The sequence below is a fragment of the Oryctolagus cuniculus genome, chromosome 6, assembly GCF_051225735.1.
Source record: "Oryctolagus cuniculus isolate XC-2025 breed Fujian yellow rabbit chromosome 6, ASM5122573v1, whole genome shotgun sequence".
NCBI lineage: Eukaryota > Metazoa > Chordata > Mammalia > Lagomorpha > Leporidae > Oryctolagus > Oryctolagus cuniculus.
The window spans coordinates 6666738-6690685 of record NC_142872.1 but is presented as its reverse complement, the minus strand read 5'-3'; positions in this window follow the sequence as shown (position 1 = coordinate 6690685).

Below are 23948 nucleotides of genomic sequence, written 5' to 3'. Positions count from 1 at the left end.
GGAAAGCAGTAGAAGATGGCCCAAGTCGTAGGGCCTCTGCACCAATGTAGAAGACCAGGAAGAAGCTCCTGGCTCCTGGCTTCAGATCAGCGCAGCTCTGGCCATTGCAGCCATCTGGGGAGTGAGCCAATGGATGGAAGACCTCTCTCTCTGTCTCTACCTCTCTCTGTAGCTCTGCCTTTCAAATAAATAAAATAAATCTTTAAAAAAAATCCACTCATCAATCATCAAAGAATTAATGAAGTAAAAGCAACCAATCATCTCATTTTACACTCTCACTAGATGAGGAAAATCATTTGGTAAAAATGCTCCCCTTAAAGAAAAACCTTCAGAAACTAGGAATAAATGGGCCTTCCTTAAGTTGGTGCAAGCATCCACATCAAATTGTGCCTGGAATGGGAGAGAACTGAGGGCTGCTGCCTAAGTCCCTACCTCTGTCTCTTGCAGAGAATGGTCCGGAACACCTGGAGAATGCATGCTTCAGCAGAAGTCAAGGGACAATTCGCCAAACTTCCAGTTGTGTTATCACAAAAAATGAAGACGCACGGAGTTCCAGGGAGTTCATGTGTGCATGTTTTTGGTGCCAGTGTTTGTGGCAAGCAGGGCTGTCCTGTGGGCAGCTGGGGGAGTGAGTAGCAGAGCCGGCGGGGGCCGGCAGTGCCCCAGATGACCACCGGAAGGAACGGGTTCACTTGACTCACAAAAGGAACAGGCAAGTGTCCTGTAGGTGACAGCATGGTGACAGGGAAGGGTTACAATGCCTGACGGGCAGGGGCCGCCTGTAAAAGGCAAAGCTCTGGGTTAGGGAAGGGAGAGGAGAGGAATGCCCCCCAAACCTGCTGTAGGGACTGGGTAGCAAAAGGGAAGAGCAGGCAAGAAAAAAGAAAGGAAAAAAATTAAGTCACAATTCCTCCCCAAAAAGACCAAACCAACCAACCAACCAACTGAACAAAAACCCCAAAAAGGGGCAAACAGTACCAGGAAGTAAGAGGTTTTGCCAAGAATCAAAGAACGACAGCCAGTCAAAGGCACACGGAGCTGCTTGGAAGGGTTCCCAGTGACCACATTGAAACATTTCGAGCAGCAAAGTAAGTAGTGTAGTACTGGGACATCAGCCCAAGTGCAAAATACAGACAAGGCCATGCTCGCTGAAATCAGTGAATGAGCAGAGCCACACATGAATGCCGGGGAGACCACTCCCCAAGTGGGAGAGCTGCAAATCACGTCAGCTGACATTTCCCTCACTGGGAGATGGAGCGATCCCTCTCCCCTTTTGTCTGCAGGCTGCTGGGTCACAGGATTTTCTTCCAAAGAATAGACATGGAAAATGAGAAAGGGTGTTTTCCAGTGGGCAGTGCTGTCAGACAGCATCTTACCCCAGCCACCAAGTTCAGCATCAGTGGTGTCATGGCCGTTGTGTCCCCTGATGCAGTGTCATGTGACGTGATGAGAGAGAGACATTGGGTCTCTGTGCCAGTCTTCCCAAGTTGTCTGGGCTTTGTTTTTATTCTTCTTGTCGCTCCCCCTCTTCGTGGAGGAACGACACAGGACCCTGCGCTGTTCTTTTGTCTGCTCGGCCCTTCCCGGGTTTGCTGCTGGTTCTTCCCGGGTTGGCTGCTGTCCCTCCATCTCCGTGGAGGGGCGGGCCCCCCTGCCACTTTCCCCACTTCCGCAGGGGAGTGGCACACTGCCGGCCGGCTCTCTCGGGGGCTGCTCAGATGTTATCCGGATGTTCCCCTTAGATGTTCCTGGTGCATGGTGTCTCTCTCCTCCTTTATAGTCCTCTTCCACCAATCCCAACTCTGCTACCCACACGCCGAGTACGCTGCTCTCCTCCAATCAGGAGCAGGATCAGCTCCTGCAGGTTATTAGTCGAACTGGAGGCAGCTGCGTAGAAGTTGTTTACTCCTCTCCCAGCGCCATATTGTGAGAGAGCAGATGCATAGAATAAGTCTTAATTCCAGTAACTTAGTCTAGTCCGAGTTGCTCCCCACACTTCTTTTTAAAGTATTTATTTGAAAATAAGAGTTACAGAGAGAGGGAGAGACAGAGAGAGAGAGAGAGAGATCTTCCATCTGCTAGTTCATTCCCCAAATGACTGCAACAACCAGGGTCCGGCCAGGCTGAAGTCAGGAGCCAGGAGCCAGGAACCTCACTCCCATGTGGGTGCAGGGGCCCAAGCAGTGGGGCCATTCTTCACTGTTTTCCCAGGTGCATTAGCAGGGAGCTGGATCAGAATGGGAGCAGCTGGGACTTAAACTGGCACCCATATGGGATGCCAGCCTTGCAGACAGTGGCTTAATCCACTATGCCACAGTGCTGACCCCCATCTTGGTTTTCTCCAAGGTATTTGATTAATCCTCCTCAAGACTGGTAAGGTAATGAAAAACCAGAGAATGCTAAGAAACTAGCAAAAACATGGGAGATGACACATGGCACCCTGGACTGGACCTTGGAACAGAAAAGGACAGTAACAGAAAAACTTAGGAAATTCAAATGAAGTTGAGAGTTCAGTTGATGGTAATATACCAATGTTGGTTTCTTACTGTTACAGTTAACACTGGGGGAATCTGAAACTGGCTGAAAATATATAAGAGGTCTTAGTAGTAACTTTGCAACTTTTCCATAAACCCCAAATGATTCCAAAATAAAGAGAATATATAAACAAGCCAACAAAAACAACAAAACTCATCCACTAAAGAAAGCAGACTTGCTCCCTGATAGCCAGTGGTGCCTTTACAGTAGGAATCTAGAAATCCATCCCAGGTTCACAAAATGAAAAGGGAAAGACTGCAAATGGGCATGAAGTTACCGGGTCAGAAAATGAGGTTCAGTCTACCTCAGCTGCCAAAATCCCCCCCAAACAAATCAACATCAACAGACAAAGCAACCAAGAAGCCCGGGGAGGACTCCAAACCAGCGAAATAGGCTCAAGTGAGCACTTGGAGATACGAAAACTTGGCTTGAATCAGACATGCACAAATTTAAAATAGAAATAGAGAAAACCATTGAAAGAAATGAAATGAGAGTTGATTATAATCAGGGACGCAATAGAAAAAGAAACAGGAAATCATCTCAAAATAAAGACTAAATTACGTTGCGTCAGGGAGGCTAGAGCAGGCTCTGGGGAGGGCCCCTCTGGCTGTATCATCTCATGGCTGATGGCAGAGATGTTGAGTGTGTGTGTGTGAGGAGGGTCTCACTGCCCCATTGTAAGCCAGAGAGCTGGTGGGGCCACCCATAGGCCATCCCCAGGACGGCACCCTCAGCTGACCACTAGGCCCTGTCTCCTAACCCCCCCACACCCAGGCCAAGCCTGCAACACTGGGACCCCTGGGGGACAAACCACACCCAGGTATCAGGTGACGCTGGCCTCCCAGGGTCTGCACTAGCAGGAGGTCAGAATCAGGAGCCAGAGCTGTAAATCAAACCCAGGCACCTCAGTGTGGGTTGCCAAGGTCCTACCCAGCATCAACCACTGGGACAAACAGCCGCCCTGTGCCAGATGTCTCAGTGTGTGCAACAGGGAGAACCAGATGCATGATGTGCATACGTTAGAAGGGAAAGACACATATATTTCGAGACATCGTGTTTGTCTACTTAAAAATCAAAACAGAATCTGGTGTCACAAGAAGAATATTTCTAAGAATGAATCAGAATGAAGGCACAGAGTGCACAGCTTTCCTAGGCACGATCAGCAGACAGGACGAGTGAGGGAGGAGGGGGACGAGACGAGGCCGAGGGGCTTGAGGAGGGTTGGGAGCAGGTCAGGGAGGCTGTGTGTGCAGCCTTCTCTGGAATGTTGTGTGTGCCAAGCAGCGAATGGCTGCAGGGTTACGTGAAAGAGAGTAGCCCCCGCCCCCACTTTGTCTTCTGTTTCTCCAGGATGAGATTTTTAGAGGAGTTTTGCGTACTGTTGGAATAGTCAAGGAGAGGGAGCCTATCGGATGTTGCTGCAGAGTTACAGTAGCTGAGTCCCTGTGAAAGTACGGGGTAACCTTATGGCCGGCGCCACAGCTCACTTGGCTAATCCTCTGCCTGCGGCGCCGGAACCCTGGGTTCTAGTCCCGGTTGGAGCGCTGGTTCTGTTCTGGTTGCTCCTCTTCCAGGCCAGCTCTCTGCTGCGGCCCAGGAGTGCAGTGGAGGATGGCCCAAGTGCTTGGGCCCTGCACCTGCATGGGAGATCAGGAGAAGCACTTGGCTCCTGGCTTCAGATCGGCGCAGTGCACCGGCTGTGGCGGCCATTTGGGGGGTGAACCAATGAAAAGGAAGACCTTTCTCTCTGTCTCTCTCTCTCACTATCTAACTCTGCCTGTCCAAAAAAAAAAAAAAAAAAAAAAAAAAAAAAAAAAAAAAAAAGTACGGGGTAACCTTAGACCAGAATGGGCCACTTCCTTCACGGTGGCAGGCAGCCTGTGGAAGATGTGCCTACTTGGGCACAGGTTTGCAGATGTGGGAGTGCGATTGAGGAAGCATTGACAGACACAGGACCAGGCCAGCTTCAGAGGCTCCAATGGGGTGGGAAGTTTGGGGAGAGAGGCAAACTTGTGGAAGAGTCACGTCAGAAAATCAAAACTCGCTAATCCTCCACCTGCGGTGCTGGTACTCCAGGTTCTAGTCCCGGTAGGGGCGCCGGTTCTGTCTCTCTGCTGTGGCCCGGGAAGGCAGTGGAGGATGGCCCAAGTGTTTGGGCCCTGCGCCTGTATGGGAGACCAGGAGGAGGAATCTGGCTCCTGGCTTTGGATCGGCATAGCACGCTGGCCGTAGTGGCCATTTGGGAGGTGAACCAATGGAAGGAAGACCTTTCTCTCTGTTTCTCTCTCACTAACTCTGCCTGTCAAAAACAAAAAAACAAAAAAAGAAAATCAAAACTCAAGTTTGCTATAGAAATGAGTAGAATTTCTAGACTGTTGAGGTTCTATTTGCAATATGAGAGCATGAATTAAAAATGGCATCACTCTTCCTGGTTGATTTCTTGAATTCATCTAGCAAGACGAAGCTACTTGGGGGTAGGCGCAGGAAAGACGTGTGGCTGCCCCACCTTCAGAGCAGCGTGGGTTCCAGGTGGAGGGGGAGAAGGGCAAGGAGTTGACGGTGTTCGCAAAGATAAAAGTGTCGTGACGGCAGCTGAACAGGGAAAGGTGACCTGGGGGGGGCCCTAGAGACGGGACCAGTGGATTAGAAATCACGTGTTGCTTTAGGAAGTGTGCGTGCAGAGTGCAAGAGGGCAGAGATGCTGCAGTTTTGTTAATGACAAGCTCTAGCCATGGAATGATCATGAGAGGGGGGCTGAGGTTAAGTCACAACATGCGGAGGTCGAGACTTTGAGTGTCTCAGGGAGTCAGAGGGGTCTTCCGCGTGTATGCTGGTTTAAAAAAAAGATGAAAGAGGGATAATATATTAAGTTGTTCATTAACAGTCAGGGCTATGCTCATCAAGTCACTGTTTCTCATAGTGTCCATTTCACTCCAACAGGTTTCCTTTTTGGTGTTTAGTCAGTTGTCACCGATCAGGGAGAACATATGGTATTTGTCCCTTTGGGACTGGCTTACTTCACTCAGCATGATGTGTTCCAGATTCCTCCATTTTGTTGCAAATGACTGGATTTCGTTGTTTCTTACTGCGGTATAGTATTCCAAAGAGTACATATCCCATAATTTCTTTATCCAGTCTACCGTTGATGGGCATTTAGGTTGGTTCCAGGTCTTGGCTATTGTGAATTGTGCTGCAATAAACATTAGGGTGCAGACCGCTTTTTTGTTTGTCAATTTAAACTCCTTTGGGTAAATTCCAAGGAGTGGGATGGCTGGGTCGAACGATAGGGTTATATTCAGGTTTCTGAGGAATCTCCAGACTGATTTCCATAGTGGCTTGACCAGTTTGCATTCCCACCAACAGTGGGTTAGTGTCCCTTTTTCCCCACATCCTCGCCAGCATCTGTTGTTGGTAGATTTCTGTATGTGAGTCATTCTAACCGGGGTGAGGTGAAACCTCATTGTGGTTTTGATTTGCATTTCCCTGATTGCTAGTGACCTTGAACATTTTTTCATGTGCCTGTTGGCCATTTGGATTTCCTCTTTTGAAAAATGTCTATTGAGGTCCTTGGCCCATTTCTTAAGTGGGTTGTTTGTTTTGTTGTTGTGGAGTTTCTTGATCTCTTTGTAGATTCTGGTTATTAACCCTTTATCTGTTGCATAGTTTGCAAATATTTTTTCCCATTCTGTCGGTTGTCTCTTCACTCTCCTGACTGTTTCTTTTGCAGTACAGAAACTTCTCAATTTGATGCAATCCCAATAGTTGGTTTTGGCTTTGACTGCCTGTGCCTCCTGGGTCTTTTCCAGAAATTCTTTGCCTGTGCCAATATCTTGAAGGGTTTCTCCAATGTTCTCTAATAACTTGATGGTGTCAGGTCGTAGATTTAGGTCTTTAATCCATGTTGAGTGGATTTTTGTGTAAGGTGTAAGGTAGGGGTCTTGCTTCATGCTTCTGCACGTGGAAATCCAGTTTTCCCAGCACCATTTATTGAATAGACTGTCCTTGCTCCAGGAATTGGTTTTAGATCCTTGATCAAATATAAGTTGGCTGTAGATGTTTGGGTTGATTTCTTGATCCCTCTTAGTAGTTTTTTTTGTCTGTTCTACTTAATATGACTGGTTTAATTCTGTAATTAATACACAGTTATTCTTAAGTGTTGAAATTTAACTGAAATGTGATCCTTGTTAAACATAAGAGTAGGAATAAGAGAGTGAAGAGATGTATAATTTGGGACATGCTCAAGCTGACTTGCCCCAAATGGTAGAGTTAGAAACATACCAGGGGACTCCAATTTAATCCCATCAAGGTGGCATGTACCAATGCCGTCTCACTAGTCCAAGTGATCAATTTCAGTTCACAATTGATCATAATGAAAGGACTAAGAGTCAAAGGGAGCACATGAACAAGTCTAGTACCTGCTAATACTAACCGATAGAATAAATAAAGGGGAGAGTGATCCAACATGGGAAGCGAGATACTCAGCAGACTCATAGAATGGCGGATGTCCTAAACAGCACTCTGGCCTCAGAATCAGCCCTAAAGGCATTCGGATCTGGCTGAAAAGCCCATGAGAGTATTTCAGGCATGGAAAGCCAAGACATTCTGGCAAAAAACAAAACAAAACAAAACCCTAAATGAAAGATCTCTGTGAGTGAGATTCTAGTGGAAAGAACAGGTCTTCAAAGAAGGAGGTACCTTTCTCTGAAGGGAGGAGAGAACCTCCACTTTGACTATGACCTTGTCTAAACAAGATAAGAGTCGGAGAACTCAAGGGGCTTCCATAGCCTTGGAAACTCATGACTGGTGCATAGGGAGATTACTGATGCCATAAACAGGAGTGTCAATTTGTAAAGTCAACAACAGGAGTCACTGTGCACTTACTCTTCATGTAGGATCTCTGTCCTTAATGTGCTGTACATTGAGACTTAATGCTATAACGAGTACTCAAACAGTATATTGCACTTTGTGTTTCTATGGGGGTGCAAACTGTTGAAATCTTTACTTAATGTATACTAAACTGATCTTCTGTAAAAAAAAAAAAAGAAGAAGAAGAAATTATCAATTCCCAACTTGACTCTCACTGGGATTAAACATGACAATAGGTCTGATCTGATTTCATCATCATTTAAAAAATCATCTATTATTTTTCACTTTATGTTTCTGTGTGGGAGCAAACTGTTGAAATCTTTACTTAATGTATGCTAAACTGATCTTCTGTATATAAAGAGAATCAAAAATGAATCCTCATGTGAATGGAAGGGGAGAGGGAGTGGGAAAGGGGAAGGTTGTGGGTGGGAGGGACGTTATGGTGGGGAAGCCATTGTAATCCATAAGCTGTACTTTGGAAATTTATATTCATTAAATAAAAGTTAAAAAAAAAAGATGAAAGAAGTTGGGGTGAAGAGGGAAGTTCTGAGCCAGGAGTCAGGTGGGATAGCCAGACGGGTAACCTTGAAGAGCAGGTGGTCCCCATGAGGGTGAGTGCAGCAGAATGGGCCTGCAGTGGACAACCACATGACCCATGAGACAAGACAGCCAGGACTGGAAGGCTGTTGGGGCGCCTTGTCCTCACCACACAAGCAGATCCCAACTGTGTGAGAAGGTGGAGGAACCGCTCAGGGAGAGACTGAGTGTGTAGGGTTGTCTGCTCACGGCAACCATGGCTGCAGGAGCCGAGTGGAAACTTTGGCAGAGAATGAGCCAGAGGGAGACTGGCTGTAAGAGTTTTGGTAGGAGCAATCAGGGAAGCTTGGACAGGGAACTGAGTCATGATATGATCGGTCCTGGTCATTTCCCAAGGGCACATCCATGATGACTTGGGTGCGAGACACCCACTGCTTGTTTTACTTTTCTCTATTAAGTCATACATGGCTCTGAGTCTTCTATGCCTTCTGGAAGGCATGTTTGGGGATCCACTTCTCTCCGGGGTTCGCACACTGTTCCCAATGTTGGAAAGAGCTTCGCGCTCCAGGTCCTGACTGGGGCTCATGAGCTGCTCTTTGTCCAGGCCGTGTCTCCTGAGGTCTTGAGTTATTCTACTTAAAATCTACTTGTTTCACTCCCAGTCCTGCCCCATGAGGTATAAACGTGGACCCTTGGGCTTGTGTCCCTGGGTCAGTCCCTGGGAGCCCAAGTTCATGAGCACATAAGTCTTTGTATGCCCAGGAGCAGTGGGTGGGGTTGGGGCCCTGGACTCTGCCGCTAGCAGAGCCTGCTTCCTCCTTGGCCTCACTCTGGGGCTGGGAAAACCTCCACTTTTAACCATATATTCCATTCCCACGAGTGCAGGTTTGTGAAACAAACTGCTACATTTTTGTCTAGGGGAGATATCTGGAGGAGAGAAAGCGTTGCTTGGCTCCTGGGCGGCAGGGGGAATGAACTTGGCATTCCTCCATCCTTAGGACGTAGTGGCACTCTTCAGTCAGCTCCCCCTCACCCATCTCTGTGTTGGATGCACACCTGAGTCCTGTCCTGGGGTCTGGATACCTGGCCCTGGTGCGGAGACCTCCAGGGTGGCTGCTCCCTCTGCTCTTCAGGGCCCTTGTGATTGGATTGAGGCAGTGTGGGGGAGCGGAGGCACTGCTCCCTCCAGGAGGGCGGGCTGACCTGGCTTCCGAAGCCGACGCCGCTCCCTGACAACCAGCGCGGCGAGTAAAACTTCAGAAACTGCAAAGACTTCCCCGAAACACGACTCTGGGAGCTCTGCACCTGCACGCCAATCGCTCGGCACCAAACAGTTGCTTCTGCTGTCACGCCGCCGTCGTGCCCAGAGTAATCGTTTCCGTTCCCACCACCGGGTGGGTGTGAGAGCGGGCTCGTGTTAACACATATGACTAATGAGCATGTGTCCGGATGGTGCATCTGGTGTCGACGGAGCTCCCGGAGCAGTCGCAGCACAGCTGATTCCTGGGAACACAGCGTATGGGCCACCGACTGACTAAGCCTCCGTGGCTTTCTCTCAAAGGGCGGTGATGAGAGGGGAAGGGTTTCCGTGTCTCCTGCTTCATTCAGCGCATCTTCCCTTTCGAGAGCGTTTGGTTCAAAGAGTTCCAGAAGCATTAGTGAACAAATCCGTTCATCTTGGAAAAATGAAGCCTTCTGCTCTCTCTGGAGGCACAGAAAGGCATCCCGCAATGGCTTTGGTGGGACCAGCCTGTGGCTGCTGATTGACGCCCACTGGCTCTTAATCAGGACTTTAGTTTGGAAGAAGTGCATGAGTGCAAGGGACACAGTCGAACAGGGAACACCAGGCCTGGCGGGGACAGAGGTTCAATCCCCAGCTGACTACGTAAGGATGGGAACACGGGGCCCTCTGTAAGGGCATGCCACATGTGATGTAAGCTTATGTTAATTCCCTCTTACCTATTAAGAAAGAGGTTAGAGAGAAAGTGTTGTAAATGAAAGAGAAAACCAGAGAGAGCTAGAGAATGAGAGGGGAGAACAGGAGAAAGGGAGTAACTCGTGCATGCCCCCACACGGGCTAACACGTATGTTCTTCCTTTGCTCTCCCCCTCCTGTTGGGCCCGTCTCCTTTATTTTCTGACTGGCTGAGGGATCTAAATCTGAGCAAAATCACATTTTTCTCATATCAGCATGAATGTTATCTTCCCTTCCCATTTGTTGTTTATGGGGTTTGGATTTGCACGATCTTTAGCCCATATTCTGGCTCATGGAATTGTTGGAAGACTTTCTAGCAATGGGCTATCGCCTGCACTGTGCCCTTTACTGTAAAACACCACCACCCAAACACAGTGGATTAAACAACGCAAGTTCATAACTTCATAGTTCTGAAGGTCAGAAGTCTGACATAGTTCTTGGGCCCAAATCCTGGTTCCTGGGCTAGAACCAGGGTGCCAGCGGGCCTGTGTGTGTTTTCGGAGGCTGGAGAAAACCCCTGTCTTCTTGCCTTTTCCAGTCCACTCAATATCATGGCTCGTGATCTGTCAAGGCAGCAACACTGCCCCTCTCTGGTGCTTCTAGCCTACCCCGTCTGCCTCGTCCCACAGCCTGCAAGGCCCTCTGTGATAGTCCCCACCTCCCGGCCAGCCGACGAGCAACAGGGCTGAACTGGTGCCTGTACGGGATGCCGGCACTGCAGGTGGTGGCTTTATGGGCCACATCACAGCGCTGCCCCACCCGCCCCACCCACATATATTTTTTAAAGATGGGTCTGGAATTTTGATCTACTTATTGTGTTCAGTGTTTCTTAGTGTTTGCTATCTGGTGCTTTTTGGAATTTGTGTCTCTGTGCTTAGGCAGAGGTGGAGAGAGGGAGGGTCTATGGTGAGATGATTGTAATCTGAGTTTCTGACTTCGAGTTCTTGATTATACAACATCCTACTCCATTGAGAGAGGACACACGTCCTGAAGCACTCTGTTATCATTCGAACATAAACTTATCAGGCACTTAGTGATTTTGTTGACATTACTTGGAGTTACTTGGGATTTTTTCATCCCTCTGGCTGTGGTCATGCTGGTTGTGACGAGGTAACCGGAAATGACCTTGCCATTGTCTCCTACATCGCATCCATCCCTATGCCGTGAGCCAGGGGGCACTGCGTGGGGAAGCCGCCTCTTACATCACAACTCTGGGTACTGCTGGGATTTGCCTTCCTCCCTCACCTCCCCCCTCCCCACACTGAGAATGTCCTGCTGTGAGCAGTGGACATCAGATCTGAAGGGGTGATTAATTCTGCAAGAACTGACACAAATATTCCGCATATTCCGCACGCTACACCCGGGCTCTCCTGCAGTAAGCACCTCTCACCTGTCCTTCAGCAAACAGCCATGTTAGGGATGTCCACCTAGAGCGCCATCTGTCTGTGGCCAAAGTTGTAACGAAGAGGTGATGCCAGAACGCAGACATGGAAACTTCTAGAAGCTTTGATGCTTTGGAATCTGATTTCTGAATTCAGAAAAGTGCAGTCAGGAAATAAATATATATATATATGTAAAATATATATTACTTATACATATATATATATATGTAGGCTGATTCCTGTCTTTGAATTCCTCTCTCCCTCTCATTCTGAGGCATTATTTTGGGTGGATTCTGTAGTTTCTCTAGTCGCTTTTGAGTTGTTTTACATGAAGTGACCATCACACCTGCCCGCCTCTAACTTAAACTTGTAGGCTCTTGTCGGCACAGGCCCTCCGCAGGCGTTGACCAACCGGCAGGGGGGAAGGAGCACGCATGGTCTGGTCCTTTGCTCTCTTCCCCCACTTGGTCCGCGAAGTGCTCGGCAGGCGCAGAGGGAGAGCGCGTTAGGGAAAATGCAGTCTCAACTCGCGTTGTCCAGATGGTGTCTCTCACTGCACCGCGGTCTCTTCTGCTCCTGGTATTTATGATCTGCAGGCTGGGAAGTCCGTGACCCGGGAGGGGACTTCTCTCCTGCATCGCCTGCGTAGGGAGGCGTTGTGTGGGCAGGAGGGAAGAGAGGGGCTGAGCCTGCTCTTGGTCAGGAGCTCCTGCTGTGATAACGAACCCAGTTCTCTGTCGCTGAGGGCAGGACCCTCTGGAACCCTGCAGCTCGGGAAGACTCCACCCCTCCACACTGCGCGTGGAAGCTCCCTGCTGGGGTCTTACTGAAGTGAGCGCTCCTAGGAGGACGCGGCTGGGGAACGCTGTGCCCAGAAGAAGAAAGGCTGGAAATCCAGTTTATATTTCAAAAACCACTAGAGCAACAGCAGCACCGGGCGGGGTGGGCTCCGGCTGACGATGAAATGTCCAGTGCGGATCCACAGGGGCTGGACGTTAGTCTGACCAGAAGTGTCCGCTAGTGATAGAGGCCCCAGGGGCACTGGAAAGGAAGCAATAAAGCACGTGATGTAACTCTCCGTGTCCCGAGGAGGGTGGAAAGGCGGGCGGGGCATGTATAATGTATCCCACAGACATCGAGTCTGCCCGACACACTTGACTGAGCTCACCGCTGTGCAGCTGAGTCAGCATCAGTTTCCTGATTGGTTCACACAGCATGCCTCGTTAGCATGCACTTTCAGTTCCCTGATGGGTTGCTATCCCTGCCTTCGGATTGGCTGTTATTCTGGCTTCCTGAGTGGTGGTTATTCTGTTCCTCCCCTGTACTCACTTTTCCGAAAGAGGCCAATCCGAGAGCCACTTTGTGCACACAAGAGGCAGCTCTGGCTTCTTTGGTAGCTCCGCCCTGGGAGTCCCCCTCCTGCTCGCGGGGCAGCAGATTTCTCACTGTTAATCAGTGTCATTTTGCTCACTGTCTCTGCGTGCAAATTCTTCTCTGAGGTGAGGTCATCCTCGTCATCCTGCACCACTAGGATCAGGAGCTGATTGGGGTGGGCGTGGGGGCAGGAGTGATGCAAAAGGCTGGAGACTAGGACAAGGCCCAGCGTGGAAGTCCACAGTGGACACCATCAGCACAGCTACCCAGGGCACCTAAGAGACGGCTGTGGCGTCGGAGTGTCTGGGCTTCATTACCAGCCCCATCTCCTGACTCCGTCTTCCTGCTGACATGCCCCACCCGCTGGCTTAAGGAACTGGGCTCCTGACTCCCACGTGGGAAACGTGGATTGAGTTCCTGGCTCCCAGGCTCTGGCTTGGCCTGGTCCCATCCATTGTGGTCATCTGGGTTATGGACCAGCAGAGAACTCTCTCTGAGTGTGGTTGTGGGTGTGTCAGTGCACTTGCAGGCTGGAGTGTGGCCTAGCACAACCTAGATATCAGTGACAATACTGTGAGGGACAACAGTCGTGTAGTAAGGGCACAGCAAGTGTGCCAGGGAAGTCTGGAGGAGGGAGCTTAGCTTCAGCTCAGAGCATCAGTGTGGGCAGCTGTGTCTCCTTCAGGACTGGGGAACCTGCAGGAGCTGGCCTCAGGTTCTTCGTCTCAAGATCAGCGTGAACGTGGTGCGGTCGGCTCAGTAAACAGCTGGCATTTCTGAGTGTGCACCACGTGGAGGCCTCTGTGTTACTCCCATTGTGGTGCTCACTTTTCACCTTGAGCTTAGGAAAGCAGTGCCGTGTTTATGTCACCTTCTCGGCCCAGGGAACTGAGGTGGCCTTGGCCAAGGTCACTCAGCTAGTGGCTGATGGTGCTGGCTTCAGACAGCAGAGTTTTCCTGAATTTAAGGCCTGTGAGTTACAGTGTTTCCACAAAGACAAACACGCACAGACTGAGGCATGAGTTCAGGAGAGAAACTGCCATTAACCAAAGGCTGCCCGTCACAGCGGTAGAGGGGAGGGCGGCCCATGGGAGGCCCTCCAGGGGCTGCTCCCCTGCTGGGCTGTCCTGGGGCTGATGTCTCCGTGGTCTCCCCTCTTTCTCTGCTTGGGCAGATCCTGGCTGCTTAAGGCCAGCTGGAGCTTGGGTGCCCCTTCCTGAAACGCTGGGGACCAGAAGTATTCTGTTTTGCAGGTGTGTGTGTGCGTGTGTGTGTGTGAATTTTGGGATGTTTCTGTATACTTTGAGGATAGAACACAAGTCTAAACAGGAAATTCATTTATGTTTCCTTTGAACCTTCTACAGCCTGAAGGTGCATTTATCCGATAGTGTAGATAATTCTGGGCACGAAACAGTGTGAGCCTTGAACCGTCAGACCTGTGGCATCATGTCAGCACCCAAAGAGTTTTGGATCTGGAGCATCTCTGGTTTGGGATTTTTGCATTAGGCAGCGGCAGCCCCGCACATGCACGGGCTGGGTTTCTCCACGCTCTCACCATCTGTCATCATTCCTGATCACATCACAGAGACCAGGGGCATGCTTTCTCTCGTTTCTAATTTACTTCTCAGATGAACTGTAAACTCTTGGAAGATGGGACTCTATTTTTGTGTGTGTGTTTCTTGTGGTGCCTGGTAGGTCTGCTGACGGACGGCCAGGTGTGGGACAACTTTTGCAGCAGGACCGATCGCTGTGGTGGAAGGTTCTGTAGCAAAGGCGTGACCTCCCGTTTCCCGAGCTTGTCTTGGGTAGAACCACAAGGCTGAGAGACAGCTTGTGTGTTTTGGAGCCACAGACCGAGAGGGGAGGTTGCTTGCTCTCTGCGGAGTTACCGGAGACCCCAGGAGAGCCACAGTGACTGCAGGGGGAGTCCAGAGACTCGTGAGCTGGGTCTGCTCTGAGGGCGTGAGAAACTTGGCGTCATGTTTCTGTCTACAGCGTTCCCCCGCGTGGGGAACGGGCCCAGGGAATCTGTGGGCTGAAGAGCTTCCCTTCTGTTCTCCAGCTTTCCCAACACCCGCGAGCGCTCTGCCTCGTACACACACGGGTTTCTTAGCTGAGCAGAAAGGACAAACACATCCTGTACGGGGCCTCCCTGGCATCTGAGAGGGGCTCTACCAGGGAACAGGAGCCCCTCCTCCGTGGATTCTCGGAGGACATCCGTGGGAGGCATTTTCCGTAGCAAATCTGTGCAGGCTCTGCACCCTGCCAGGCGGGGAGCCCGCACACACCTGCCGGCAGCCAGCACAATCGGGAGTGTAGGGCCCCCGTGCCCTACAAACACACCGTGGGGTGAGTGGAGAAATCGTGTGTACCCTCCTCAGGAAGCCGCAGAGAACGGATGCAATGGAAGGACACTAGGAAGCAGCAGACTGGGGGACAGCGGAATTCCACGCCGAGGAAGCAGGAAGTCTCCAGTGGGAATTGCTCTTCTGAAGAGTATGACGATGGCGGCTTTAGAGAAAGGACAGTCCACAGTGCCTCGCTGCCCAGACTGCCGGGGAGACCTTGAGTCCGGCTCGCGGAGCGTCCCTTGAATCCACGGTCGCTGCCTTCCCGGAGGAGAGCCGGGTGCTCATCCTGGCCGATATATTTAGATTCGCTCAGCACATTTTCGGCAAAGGAACGCCTGCCAAACCGATCCAAATGGACTCCAATTAGAGCTCATTCATGTGGATCTTGAACTGGAGGAAATGAACTAATAATAAATGTCAGGATTTTAAAATGATGAGTGAAACGCCAGAAATGTAGACGAGAAGGCAGCTTGTGGGCACCATGTCTCCCTCTTCAAAGCGCTGTTTTCTCTACCCTTGCCGGAACAGGGGGGCTGGGGAACAAGGGTGCTAGCCCTGGGGCGGGCACGTGTGCAGCTGCCTCAGCAGTGTGAGCGCTGCGGCTGCCTTCTCTTGACCCCTTTGCCACAAAGCAGAGTTCAGTGTTGAGTCTGCAGTGGAGCCTGCCAAGCTTCCACAGCTCCAGAACTTTCCAAAGCGGCAGCTTGCTCTGGAATTGGTCTGCTCCTCAGGGCTAGGACAAGGCCACGGCCAGCCTTGAGTGGTGGGACTGTGCAGTGACCAGCACCCTCCTCAATGGTGGGCGCCACCCAGTTCTTCTTTTCTCCTTCTGTGTTGGCCATGTGTGCGCGTGTTCATCTCCTGAGTCTATTGCTGCCAGCATAGGAGGTTCACCCTTGATTTAGTGAATTATTTCAACAAAGCAAGTCTTTATGACGAGCACAAGAGACAAAGGAAAATTCGATGAGGTTCAACAGTGCTGGGCGGCAGGAGAAGAAATTGCGCGTGGGGACGCACACGCTGTGCTCACGGCACGCGCGGGGAGCTGCAGACACAGAGAGTGGGCTAACCCAGCCGGGGGGGGGGGCTTCTGGAGGGGCTGATGCGTGTGACGAGGTCTGATGAAGCGTGGGAAGTTCGCTCCACTGAGTGGTCCCTCAAATACCTACCCAGCCCTCAGTAGACCCCTGGCATGTGGCTTGTTGTTGGAGAAACAGCGGCAAACAACGTCAGATATAGTAGCCCCCGACTCCCCCCAGGGAGGCAAAGTCAGGTCCTTAAATTCTTTTTTTTTTATTTTTTATTTTTTTTTATTTTTGACAGGCAGAGTGGACAGTGAGAGAGAGAGAGACAGAGAGAGAAAGGTCTTCCTTTGCCGTTGGTTCACCCTCCAATGGCCGCCGCTGCAGCCGGCGCACCGCGCTGATCCGATGGCAGGAGCCAGGAGCCAGGTACTTTTCCTGGTCTCCCATGGGGTGCAGGGCCCAAGCACCTGGGCCATCCTCCACTGCACTCCCTGGCCATAGCAGAGAGCTGGCCTGGAAGAGGGGCAACCGGGACAGAATCCGGCGCCCCGACCGGGACTAGAACCTGGTGTGCCGGCGCCGCTAGGCGGAGGATTAGCCTATTGAGCCACGGCGCCGGCTGGTCCTTAAATTCTAAGCTGGACCTCACCTGGCTCTGAAATTCCCTGTTCTGCACAGGCAGGGCGGCAGGCGGGGAACCACCCTGGCGTCTGGAGGTTCCCCGACTCTGTTTCTTTGGGGTACTCCGTCAGCCTCCCAGAGCTTCTTTCTCTCTGTCACGGGTCCCGGGGCAGAGGCGGAGTTTATCTAACACCCTGCAGTTGGGGAGGTGAGTCTGGTTTAAAGGCGTGTCCTCACTGCTGACTTCTCTCACCTCCCTGTCAGCCCTGCATCCACGGTGGGTGCGTCCTGGGGGCTCAGGGCCTGGGCGTGGAAGGAGTGATCCTCATGGTCTGGGAGCTGGGTAGGCGTCCCTCGCTGTCACGGTGCTGGGCGTCTTCCAGTTATGAGTCCTCGGGTTGGGACCCTTTCGGCCTTGGCAAGTTCTCAGTCTTCACTCTTGGCCACCTTCTCTGTCTTTTCCTGTCCCTTCCTGGAAGATCCTGGAACTTCTCTGTCCCTTCTCAACGTGGAAGCCAAAGGAGACATGGGGGCGCCATCTTCCTGTGCTCTGCAGTGGCGCCATTCCCTGGCGCTCCGACTCCCTCAGATTCTGGCCCCCCCCCCCGCCCCCCCGGCCCGTCTCCCTCTCTGATTCCCATCTCCGTGACACAGGCCCTGGCTGAGGGCCCAGGCCTCGTCTGCCCCCTGGGTTGGTCCTCACTGGCTCCCCTCTCCAACAAGAAGGGCTTTTGGTTTCCTTGGAGACCAGTGGGGGCTTCTTTTGAGTCATATCCTGAATGCTATCATGGCTTGAGGTAAAATTGTATGTTAAATCTCTGAGCTTTGTTTTTGGAAATTATAAAACACTTCATACTGAACAAAGCCCATCTTTTTAAAGGATTGTATCCCTCTGCCCTCAGAAATTATTTTAGGGAAAAGATATGAGGACTAGTTCCTTTCATTGAATTTCTGTTGTGTTGCTCCTAATCATCCCCCAAGTGTTGTAGGCTTCAGGGTTAAGAGGGGGGTTAACCCACGCAGGGCACGTTAGCACACAGTGCGGAGTCCCGCCAGCTTTGCTTGCCTGGTTGAGTTTCTGTATAGTCGAGGGAGACTGAACTTGTCAGACGGTTCCTCACGGTGGTAGAAGCAATGCAGATAGTGCGAGAAGGCATGTGGTTGGCCCAGCGGTGAAGACGCATCTCGCCAGAGGGCCTCCGTTCATGCCCCAGCCCTGCTGCAGACTCCAGCTTCCTGCTACCACACTCCGCGGGAATCACCACCCAGGGGAGCCCAGGATGGAATTCCTGTCCCCGGCTTTGGCCTGGGCCAGCCATGGTTACTGTGGGCATTTGGGGGATGAACCGGAGGCTGGGAACTCTGCCTGCTGCCGCTCTCGCCCTCCCTCTCCCCCTCAAATAGATTTAAAAACTACAGAGAAAGCAGGCTGCAGGCAGCAGCACGGCCGTGCACGCGCTGGGACGCAGGCTGCCTCAGGCCGCCATTGTGGTCTCTGCATGTCTAGTGTCCCGCCCTCGCCACGCCGTAGGCTGCTGGTGCTGCCTTCCCCACACGGCTTTTCTCTGCTCCGCATTCGTTCCCACCTTGCAGTGTCGGCATCGCTTTTCCCGTGCCTAAGGAATTCCTTCCAGTGCTCATTTGAGACCAAGTCTCGTGGTGACGCACATTTTCTTCCTGAAAAGTTTTTATGTGTGCATGTGGATTTTCTCTCGGTACAGTATTCTAGATCGTCCGTCATTTTCCTTTAGCACTTCAAATATGGCATTCTGTTATCTTCTGACTTGGGTAATTTCTACCTAGAAGTCGGTGTTAGACTGCGTTTTCCTCCAGGGTGGCCTCCATACTCAAGTCCTGGGTTAAGGGACTGTGATGTGACTTGTGGTGTGAGCTAACTCACTTGGGCGTGGACGCTCGTAACAAGTCGCTGAGCTCGGCCCATCCCAGGTGGCCGGAGGATTCGCCCCAGGCAGGGCCCGAGCTGGTGCCTGTCCGGCTGTCTCTGCGTCTCGTTGTGTTTTCTGTCCATCAGCACCATCTGCCCACGTTGAGGCCAGGGTGGAATGGAGCCCGTTCTTCTGAGGGGGGCCAGATTTGTCAACTGTTCTTTGCTCAAGTAAAATTGGTTCGATTTGATTTGTCTAGGATTTTTCCTTTTAATATCCATTAAAATTTCCTATGATAGCTGTATTTTTGGATGGGTTTTATTTCTCTGGCTTCTTTTGAAAAATATTCTCTTTGATATTCAGATGCTTGATGGACACTTGGGTTGTTTCCACCTGATGGCTTTCTGAGCCACCCTGTCCACAGTGAGTGGTATTGGCACCAACTTGAGTTTGAATTTGGATTAAGAATGTTTGATTTTTGTGTAAGGAACTTTTGTTTTTTGTACTGAATACTGTTTTTGTTTTAACTGTGGTAAATGGAGATACCATACATTTTCCATCCCACCAGTCCCGTGGCATTAAATGTGTTCATGTGTCGTCACCATCAGCACCATCCATCTCCAGAACCTCTCCATCTTCCCCAGCTGAACCTGTGACCTATTAAACACTCACTTCCCATCCCCCCTCCTCTTGGCCCTGCAGAATCCGCCTTCTGTTTGTGTCAGTTCTGCGGCCGCAGGTGCCTGCTACGGGGGCCCTCATACTCACCGGCGCGTTTCACTCAGGGTGCTGTCTTCAATGCTGTGGCCTGAATCAGAGTCCACACCACGTGTGCACCACCGTGTCTGTCATTCATCTGTCAGACCTTGGCTTGCTCCTCGTTTGGCCATTGCAAATAAAGCTGCAATGATAAGGGCAGGTCTCTTTGAACCCTGCTGTTAATTCTGGATACAAACCTAGAAGAGGGGTTGCTGGATCTTACAGTGGTTCTGTTTTTCATTTTATTGGAGAGTTCACATGCTGTTTTTTTTTTTTTAACATTTTAAGTTTTTATTCAGTGAGAAAGCTGCATAGGAGAGTGAGGGCTTTATCTATAGGAGAGAGGTAGACCTGGGTTCACACCGAGTACCAGGAACCAGCCACGTGGAAGAGCATCCAGGCCAGGAAGCATGGAAGGCCATGCGCCCTGAGGCGCAGGGCTGCAGCCAACCCCCCACCCCCCTCCCGTACTGGCAAGAGGCCAGGGAAAGGAAACGGGCAGAAAGGGCCGGACACACCCTGTCCTAGGCTTTTAATCCACTCTCAAAGGGGAGTGGTTAATTAACCTGATTGGTCTGTGGACACTCAGGTGTGGCCAGGTAGGGGCATGAGGTCACACAGGGTCATGATGAAGGCATGGTCTTCCAGCTCACAAGCCTAATCACTTTTAACCTGTATGCCTCTCTACTTCATTCCCCCCTCACAGACTCCATCCCCTTAATCCTAAGGGAAGTTGATGGGCTTCGAATCATCTCTGCTGTAACTGCTCCCTGCTTATGAGGGGCGTAGTGCAGGCCCTGCCTGTCCAGGGTCTGGAGGTCTCTGTACATCCTATCTAACAAGTTCACTTTGTGAGCTGGAGCAGTCTTGGTCATTGCCAACGTCTGTGTCCCCTGCATAGTCACAGAACTCCTAGAAGTTGAGTTCTGAAATGTGTAAGTTTGTTAATTCGTAAAGGCAAAATTGGAACAAACCAATTATAAGTGGGGTGCCTCATAAGATGGAAAGAACTTAGCTTACAGACTCTCAGATAGTGGGTGGTGATAGGCTACCCTTACGTATATTAAAAACCCATTTAGCTTGAGCATGGAGAATTACAATACAAGAGCCTATTAGGTAGCTTTATCGTCAATAACAGTGCCCAGAGAAAATCAAGAAAGGCAGGTACAGTATGTTTGCCTTAAGGTGCAGCAGTCTTGATGTGACAAAGGCAAAACTTTATTTATCCTTTTTGCTTTGAAGAGGTACTAAGTTGTCTGATAGGCTTACAGGAATGGTCAGGTATGTCTTTCGCATTCACCTGTGAAGACTTTAGAGGTACAAGTTTAATCCTAATTTCACTGTGGTAGTTGTGCTTAGTCGCTCCTGGTAAGGTTCCTTTTATTTAAGCTGAAATTGATCTGAAGAGGATGTTATGAATGGCTTGCTCAGGAATTTTGTCAAAAACTCCTTGATTCTTTGGAACACCTTCTGTAGCTCCCCTGTCCAGCACAGTGTGTCTGCGTCGGAGGCTTTTTAAGCAAACACAAGGCTTAGAATCCAAATCCTGGAATCTATAACAACTTTTGTAGCTAACCTTTTCAGTACAGAAGCTGCATCAGGGCCTCTTTAAAGCCAAATCCAAAAGCTTGGAATCACATGCCATTTTTCATAGTGGTTTATGATTTATTTTTATTTATTTGAAGGAGAGATTGAGAGATCGGCCTTCCATCCACTGGTTCACTCCCCAAGAGGCCCCAAATGGCCAGGAGCTTCTTCCATGTCTCCCATGTAGGTAACAGGGGCCCAAGCACTTGGGCCATCTTCTGCTGCTTTTCCTAGAACAACAGCAGGAAGCTGGGACACATGGTGACAGCTATATGGGATGCTGGCGTTGTAGGTGGCAGCTTTACCTGCTGTGCCACAGTGCCAACTCCTCTTTGTTCATTTTAAATTAGATTTTTTTAGATATTTATTTATTTGAAAGTCAGAGTTACACAGAGAGAGGAGAGGCAGAGAGAGAGAGAGAGACAGAGAGAGTCTTCTATCCGATGTTTCACTTCCTAATTGGCTGCAACGGCCAGAGCTGTGCTGATCCAAAGCCAGGAGCCAGGAGCTTCTTCCAGGTCTCCCACGCGGGTGCAGGGGCCCAAGGACTTGGGCCATCTTCTACTGCTTTCCCAGGCTAAAGCAGAGAACTGGATCAGAAGAGGAGCAGCTGGGTCTCGAACTAGCGCCCATATGGGATGCCGGCGCTTCAGGCCAGGGCATTAACCCGCTGTGCCACAGCGCCGGCTCCTGGATTTTTGTTTTGTGTTTGAGTTGTGATGATTCTGGACATGAACTCCCTATGAATGGATGAATTGCAAATTTTTTTTTTTTTCTTATTCTGTAGGTGCCCCTCTCACTCTTGGTTATTTTTACTGGCGTGTAGAAATTTTGAAGTTGTTATGGTCCCATTTGTCTGTTTTTGGCTTTGTTGTATGTGCAGCTTTGGCCATTTTGTGATGCAGGCACACAGCTCTGCTGTCAGCGGCAGCAATAGGACCAACGCTGAGCTCACAGGACTCCGCACACATGGAGTTCACTTCTGGGTGCTTTTCTGAATGGAGACGGCTGTGCGGAGTCCCGGCAGGAAAACTCCGTCTTCAGCGGGCTGATACGCCGCTGAGCCTCTCAGCCATTGTCGTAGGACAGAAGCAGCTCCTTTCAAATTTGGTAACACAGATACGGGAGCAGTTTGGCTGAGATTCCTTGGGTGCAGGAGCGTTTTGGAAGCAGGGGAAGGACACTAAGCCTTCTTCCTCTTCTGACGCCCTGAGCTCCTTTTCTTGCTGTCTGTGGTGTTGTGCAGGTCCTCCAGAAAGACGTCTACACTTTCAGCTACATGAGTTGTTGTTTCTCTAAAGTTTTGCTTAAGTTACAGGCTGCGATTCTTGCAGGCCAGCGTTCCCAGACGTCATCTGTGTGTTGCTTGTGTAACTGCAGATTTTCCCTCAGGCATATACTACCTCCACTGTGATTTATTTTACTTAATATATTTTAAAAATATATTTTAGGGGCCGGCGCCATGGCTCACTAGGCTAATCCTCCACCTACAGCGTTGGCACCCTGGGTTCTAGTCCCGGTTGGGGCTCTGGATTCTGTCCCAGTTGCTCCTCTTCCAGTCCAGCTCTATGCTGTGGCCCAAGTGCTTGGGCCCGGCACCTGCATGGGAGACCAGGAGAAAGCTCCTGGCTCCTGGCTTCGGATCGGTGCAGCACCGGCTGTAGCAGCCACTTTAGGGGTGAACCAAGGGAAGGAAGACCTTTCTCTCTCTCTCTCTCTCTCTCTCTCTCTCTCTCACTCTCACTCTCACTGTCTAACTCTGCCTGTCTATATCTATATCTATCTATCCATCTATCTACACACACACACACACACACACACACACATATATATATATTTTAGGGGCAGGTGTTTGGTGCAGTGGTTAAGGTGCTGCCTGGGGTACCATTAGCTGATGTTGGAATGCCTAGGTTCAAGTCCTGGTTCCATTTCTGATTCCAGGTTCTTGCTAATGTGTACCTTGGGGGGCAACAGGTGATGGCTCCACATTGCATCCCTGCCACCCATGTGGAAGACCTGCATTTGATTCCTGTCTCTGGCTTTGGCCTGGCCCAGCCCTGACATGGCATTTGATGAGTGAATTAGCATATGGGAGAGTGCTCTGTGTCTGTCTCTCTGCATTTCAAATATATAAAATCAATAAGCCAAAATGGTAAATACACTCAACTCATCACTCTTCCCTATGGTCTGACACGTCCTGTCACCACCAGGACCCCTGACACTCAACTCCTCCCCTTGGCCACTGACATCTCCTGGTCACCACCTGGACCCTTCACACTTAACCTGAAACCTGCGCCTCTGCAGTGCCAGCCATCCTGCACACGCCAGAGGAGGAGTGACCCCATCCTCCATCCAGCTAAGCCAGCTGGAAGCCCAGCAGCCGTCCCTCGACCCCACCCTTCTCCCAACATACCCAGTGCCTCATCAAGTCCTGCCATAGTAAATGAAGAAAGTTGCCTCTTGAATCCTTCGTGGCCTGAAATAAGATCATCTTGGTCTTAGGCGATTCCTCGTTATATTGCAGTCACCCTGTAATTGGCACTAAATACTGCAAGCAGTGCGGTCATTTCAAAGAACGGAGTCCGCAGCCGACCCTGTGGTTCCTGTGTGAGTTCATACTGCACGTCTCCCAAGTCTCCCTTTCCCGTGCTGGTCCCTCCGTCTCCCTGTGGTCCTCGTGCTCTGTTCCTCCACCCCAGTATCAGAGCATCAGATAGGACCCCTCCCCTTCAAGCCCTTTCTCCTCCGCTCACTTTTTAGCTTCGTTACCCCCTACCTCCCCTTCTGAGCTCAGCTTAATTGCTGTATCCTAAAGAAAGTTGCTAGTTACTGACTTCAGTAACTAGGTTGAATCCCCCAATTTTTAGTTCTCGAGCCATCAGCACTCTACCTCACCCCATTTGCCGTGGTTTGCATAGGATTTAGCTTCCGAACACCTGCAGACCATCAGGCCTCAAATTCGTGGGTTGATGGCCCTTAAACCAGCTGAAGTCATGGGTTGCCGGTGGAAAGTTTGTCCAGTTATGGGATGAGTGGTAGCCCATAGGCTCC